Source organism: Artibeus jamaicensis, unplaced genomic scaffold, assembly GCF_021234435.1.
Source record: "Artibeus jamaicensis isolate MK-2021 breed Jamaican fruit bat unplaced genomic scaffold, CSHL_Jam_final contig_471, whole genome shotgun sequence".
Taxonomy (NCBI): Eukaryota; Metazoa; Chordata; class Mammalia; order Chiroptera; family Phyllostomidae; genus Artibeus; species Artibeus jamaicensis.
The window spans coordinates 8,680,427-8,686,426 of record NW_026521850.1 but is presented as its reverse complement, the minus strand read 5'-3'; positions in this window follow the sequence as shown (position 1 = coordinate 8,686,426).

Genomic DNA, 6,000 nt, shown 5'->3' with positions numbered 1-6,000 from the left:
GAAAAAAGGGACCCAGGAGACTCGGGAGAGGATGGATCCGCGTGTCGCCTGGACTGAGCGATGGTCCCTGAGGGGAGGCAAATACCCAGACTCATCAAATTGGGTCCATTAAACCCATGCAGTGCTTTTCATATATCAATTAGAATTCCATAAAACTATTTTTACAAAATAGTTCAAGATCCTTGAAAAAAATTCAGAACATTTAATTCAAAAATTCCCCTTCTAGGGGCTCTATCCTCACACAAAGATTAATATGTAAAGATGTTCGTTGTAGCATTATTTATAATGAACACACTCATATTACACTTTATAATGGGTTATATCTTAGATATATGGACAATGGATTGTATGTATTGGATAGTATAACGGACTATACATTACAATACGCAGCAATTTTATAATGAAAATCTAGAAAGTGCTTTAATGTCAAACAAAGAGAAAATGGCTAAGCAATGCATCACGGCATACGTGAGGCGATTAAAAATTGGGTTTTCAACGCACCTTTGATGACACGGAAGAGAGGGCGAACATAAGTGGAATGTATGTGGTTCCAACTTCATGCGTGTGCACATGTACATTACATTATGTGTGTAAAAAAGAAAGCCATCTGACTGTCAACCACGCCACTTCCTGGGTAAGATATCAGGTCCTTCTTCTCCTATTTGCATCATATTCTCTGCTGTGCATGGTCATTAGTTTCCCCGTTTCATTCTGAAGCCGGTCGAACCTTCGGGAAGTCTCAGAGCAGTACAATGAGCCACTCCCCCAACGCCCCCCCTTCTCTCTCTCGGGAATCAACTGAAAGTTCCCAACACTCGACCCCTAAGTACCAGAGCACGAAGCTCCAAAAAACAAGGACATTCTCCTACACAACCACAAAACCGTTCTACGGATTCGGCATTTCCATCTAATATTCAGCCAACTTTCAAATTTCCCCAGTGATCCCAATAATAATCACCTTTATGGTTTTTGTGGTTCAGGGTCCAATCAAGGATCATACGGTGAATACGGCTGTCCCTAAAAGCCTCGGCAGAAGTGTCCTAAAAACAAGGACATTTGCCAACAAAACCACAATACTGCGGCCACATTCAGGAAATTGAAGATGGGTTCATTGTTATCTTACTCCCAGTCCTCACCCGCACGTCCCCCATCTCACCTTTCGCGTCTTTGTGACCCAGGATCCTCCCAAGGGCCCCACCCCCACACCCCCAGCGACATCAGTCGCCGAGGGTCGGCAGGCTCCTTCCGTCTGGAGCCATCTCCAGCCCTTTCTCCCTCTTCTCACGCGGAGGTCAGCGGGCCTTTTGGAGAAGGCTCCTCACCGTGGATTTACCTGATGATTTTGGCAGGTGAGCACTTCCGGCAGGAGCGCGTCCTAAGTCACGCCGTGCCCTTCCCCCGGGCACCACACCAGGGGGCGTGCGATGTCGGCTCGTCCCGGCCTGAGTGGCGTTCAGCGTCAACATTTCCGTGAGCTGGTGTCTGTCACTTTCCTCCCTTGGTAAAGGCACCTTTTTCTTGTCGTCATTAAGAAGTGATATTGTGCGTGGACCTTCAAGACTGCGCATCTCTTCTTCCCGGCCTCCCTCCCAGGGCCGAGAGCCAGCGCCCGCGTGGTGCGTTTTGCCCAAATCGATTACTGCGCCGTCCAGTGTATGATTTTCTCCCTCCTCAGGTGGCGCTCTTCTGTGAAGAAGAGCTTCCCCTTATTCGGCTCCCTCTCTTTCTTTAATTATTCTTTTTTAATTCAAGGATTCTGCTCTGACTGGTGTGTCTCAGTTGGTTGGAGTGTCGTTTTGTCACCAGAAGGTTTCGGGTTCGATTCCCAGCCAGGGCGGGTGCCTGGGGGGTGGATTCCATCCCAGCAGTTCGAGTTCTTACTTGATTTCTGGCACAACATGGTGTTCCGGACAGGGAGGGGAGTACTGGCTGGGGCCACCCAGCCTCCCTGACCGGGGGAACAGCCACCCACCTCTGGACCCACGGGGCGGGCCTGCAGGAGGCCAGCAGGCAGCGAGGGAAGCAGATTCGGATTTCTCTCTCTCTCAGAAGCAGTAATAGCCCAGCTTTAACGAATGGCCTGGCTTCGAGGAGACCGGGCACCAGCCCACTTGGCACCTCATTTGACATCTCATCTGTTTATTTCTGGTGCCCGGAAGGAGGTTAATTATGGTGCAAAGATAAAGAAAAACTGTGTCCTTTCGCAGCTTCCCAAGGAAAGGAAAGCGTAGAAGGGAAAGGCCTGTGAGCGTGTGTGTGTGCCCAGGTTCTCCGGGCCCCCGCATCGCCTCCCCTCTTCTCTCCCTTCCTCTTTTTCTCGTTGAGGCAGACTTTGCATGCAGTGAAATGCAGAGATTTTAAGGATCCAGCTGGCTGGGTTTTGAGAAACGTGTAACCAGCGCCCCAACCAAGATATAGAACCTTTCGGCCACCATGGAAAGTTCTCTCATGCTCCTTCTAGTCAGTCGCTCAGACAGGCAGCCACTTTCTGAAATCTAAAACTTGTAGAACTTCACGTGAATGGAGTCATACAGTGAACCCACCACCTTCTTGCCACATAAAAAGGTGGTGGAAGCCCAGCAGCACTACATGTGCTCCCAAAGTATTTCTGGGGCTTTGCCGGGGAGAGAAAGGAGCAGAGTGCTTGTGTCTGTCTGTGGGATCTCTCTCCATCCCTGCTCCTGGGGTGGTGGCTGAGAAGGGGACCTAGCCCTGGCTCATTCGCCTACCCAGAAAAAATCACCTTCCTTAGCCGAGAAACTATGGCCGAGAAACCCCACCAGACATGGCAGGAGCTTGTCTACCCGGCAGTGAGGCCCAGACATTCTGGGCCCCCCACCCTGTGCCCCTTACTGTGGGGACCCCCCGGGGGACTATGGTTCTGTCCATCCACCAGCAGGAGCAGCGAACGGCACCAGTGACCAGCCCATCCTCCTGCATTTCTGCTGTCAATCTGCCCGCTGCCCTGGGTTGTTTACTGGAAGCTGGCCTCCCTGCAAGGGTTCAAAGCCCTGGCCCTGGGCACGTCTGCGGCAGGAAGCAGGCCGGCCAGTAATTGGCGGTGCGGCTGTGCTAAGCGGCCAGCCCTGACCCGGCATCTTCCTCCTGTCGCCGCCTTTGAGGGCTCCACACTGACCTTCCAGCCCGCAGGGACTTCCTGCCGAGCGCCAAGCCGGCAACAGCAACAAATTACTCGTTCCCCGAGAAATCTATTAAAAGGTGACAGCAGTTTGGGGGGCAGGTGGCCAGGGGGCCCCCAGTACAGGAAGCCTAATGTCTTCTGCTCCCAAGAGCCCAGAGCGGACTCCTGCTGAACTAAGGGGGAACTGAACTAGAACTCTAAACTGGGGGGTGAAGGAAAAACGATTCAGAACTCAGGAGAGGCTGAGGCCCGTCCTGGTTTCACGAAGGGAGAGGAGGCAGGATCCGGAGTCCCCCAGATCTCGGCTCCAATCTGCCATTTCCACTCTGGGTAACCCTGGGCAAGCCACTTGGCCTCTCTGAGCCTTCCACGCCTGTGAAGGAGATACGACGCCCACCCTTCAGCTTGGCAAAAGGCAAATAAACACACGTGAAGTGCCAGGCACCGTGAGCTTTGCTGGATCAGAAGTGGGCTGTGTTTATTTCATTCTCCAACTGAGAGAGAAAGGAGCCCAGACTGACCTCCGTGCACGTGCCCACATCCACAGTGATGTGGGGTCCGAGCCACGGGATCAGGTGGGGTGGGGCTGCAGCTGCCCAGCCTGGAGGGTGGGGGCAGGCAGGACATGGTAGCCTTTTATTTTCCCTGGGTGAAGAGCTCCTCCCACCTCCAGCAAGGCTCTGGCCGAACACTGGACCATTAGATGAATGAACGAAATGAATGAATGAATGCCCACATCGTTGGTAGGTGCGGCACGCCCAATAATGGCCCCCCAAAGACGGTGACACCCTAATCCTCGGAACCTGTGAAAATGTCACCTTTTATGGCAAAAGGACCAAAAGAGACTTTGCAGATGTGACTAAGTTATGGGTCTTGAAGTGGAAGATCAGCCTGGACTCCGCAGGGGGTTCAACGCAATCACAAGGGTCCTCAGAAGAGGGAGGCACATCATTTGTCTGCTGGGCCTGCTTGGGCCCAGACTCCAACGTCGGATTTTCATCATTTGAGGAAGAGCGGCCGTGCCCACGTGACCTGATGGTTTGGAGGGCCAGAAAATGCCAGCTCTGCCCCTGCCAGGGTGGCTCCGCTGGTTGGAGTGTCATCCCCTAAACCGAAAGGTGGGGGTTCAATTCCGGGTCAGGGCACATGCTTAGGCTGCGGGTTCAGTCCCACAGTAGAGACGTGTACAAGAGGCAACCGGTTGATGTTTCTCTCCCTCTCTTTCTCCCTTCCCCTCTCTCTAAAGTCAACAACCATGTCTGTGGGGGAGGGTAAAAAAAAGAAAGGAAAGGAAAGGAAAACGCCAGCTCCTGAGGGACAGGCAGCTCCTATCTCGCAGTGGCCGCACGTCCCACGGGCAGCTGCCCAGTGGGACACCAGAGGCTGGTGTCCTGAGGGTGAGCAGTTCTCTGCTACAGAGCCATGGACTGGCTTCCACATCCCAGTTAAAAGAAATGGTTTTTGTTTAATTGATGCGTCTGATTCATTTGGCAAATTGCCCATTTCTTAAGTGCGTTAATCACTTATTAATTGATTTTTGGTGAATTGGCCTTTCAGGTGATTGGTTGTTAGCAAAACTGACTGGTGCTGGCTTCAGAGCTGGCTGATCCAGCTACAGAAAGAATGGCCTCAAGAGCTCTCTCTGGGCAGCTGTTACCATGCGGTCCCCAACAGCCCGAGGATCACCCATCCTTGGGCTGACACGGTCCTCGAGTCATTGTGTGAGGGCAGGGGGCAGCCGGGACTCCCGTCTATCCCAAGCACCCAGCCCGGAGCCTGGCGGAGAGGGGGGCAGAACAGTGGAGAGGAAGGAAGAGAGACGCAGTCCCGCCTTCCTTGTCAAAACAGAGGGACGAATGAAATCCTGCAGGGACCCACAGACAACAGCCCACTCTTCCTGGAGTGGCAGGAAAGTGGCCAGTGACACCGAGCTGAGCCCCGAAGCGTGGCTAAGAACTCCCTAGAGTTCCCAGACATCCGCCAGGCAGGGAGGCAGGAGAGGCAGTTTAAACGGCCAGTACGGAGTGTACAGAGGCCTGGCCTCGGGAGAGAAGGCAGCGTGTCTGGAACTTCACGAGGAGCCTGGTACAGTCCCACAGGGTGTTTGGAGAAAAGAGGGGACAGCAGAGGGGACTGGGGACATTAGAAAGGACTTCCCGATATGGGCGGAGGAGTTGGGATGCAATCCCCTTGATTTCGGGGAGCACCTGCCAGGCGCTCACTGACTTGGTTGCATCGCAGCGACGTGGTCAACTGTTAAACCAGATTAGGAGGAGGGAGCCCCCAAGTCCAACCACTGGTGGGGGCAGAAGGCCCAGGACCCCAACCCTGCCTGGGCCTCCGCGCACCCGCCCTCCCCTCCCACTTACTCCAGCCTGGATGTTTTTCTCTGCGCTTGATGAAGTTAAAATGAACCCTCTCTGGGGTGAATCACAGGCGTTCAAATTGGATTGGCACGCAGACATGGAGCAGTTGGTGGCAGGAGCCAGGGGACCCAGAGAGCAGGTTTTCGCTGGAGGGGACGTGAGCTTTATTTCCCTCTTGGTTGCTGACGAGGAAGCAGCTGTCCTTCCCTGATTATTTTTACCTCGAGTCACAGCCGCTGATGCTGAGTCTCCCAAGTGCCCACCCGCCTGCCAGGGCCAAGGTGCGGAGCCCTCACCCCGGCCCAGCTCCACCGTGCGCCTTGAGCTCCACCTACCGCCAGCTCCTTGCGGGACAGCAAATAGCCCCTGCCTCGGGTCCAGACCCTTCCACTCCAAGGTGGGTCACCACCCAGAAGAGAGAGAGCCAGAGCAGCCTCGAACAATGTCTGAAACAAAAAAAAAAAAAAAAGAAAGAAAAGAAAAAGAATAAGA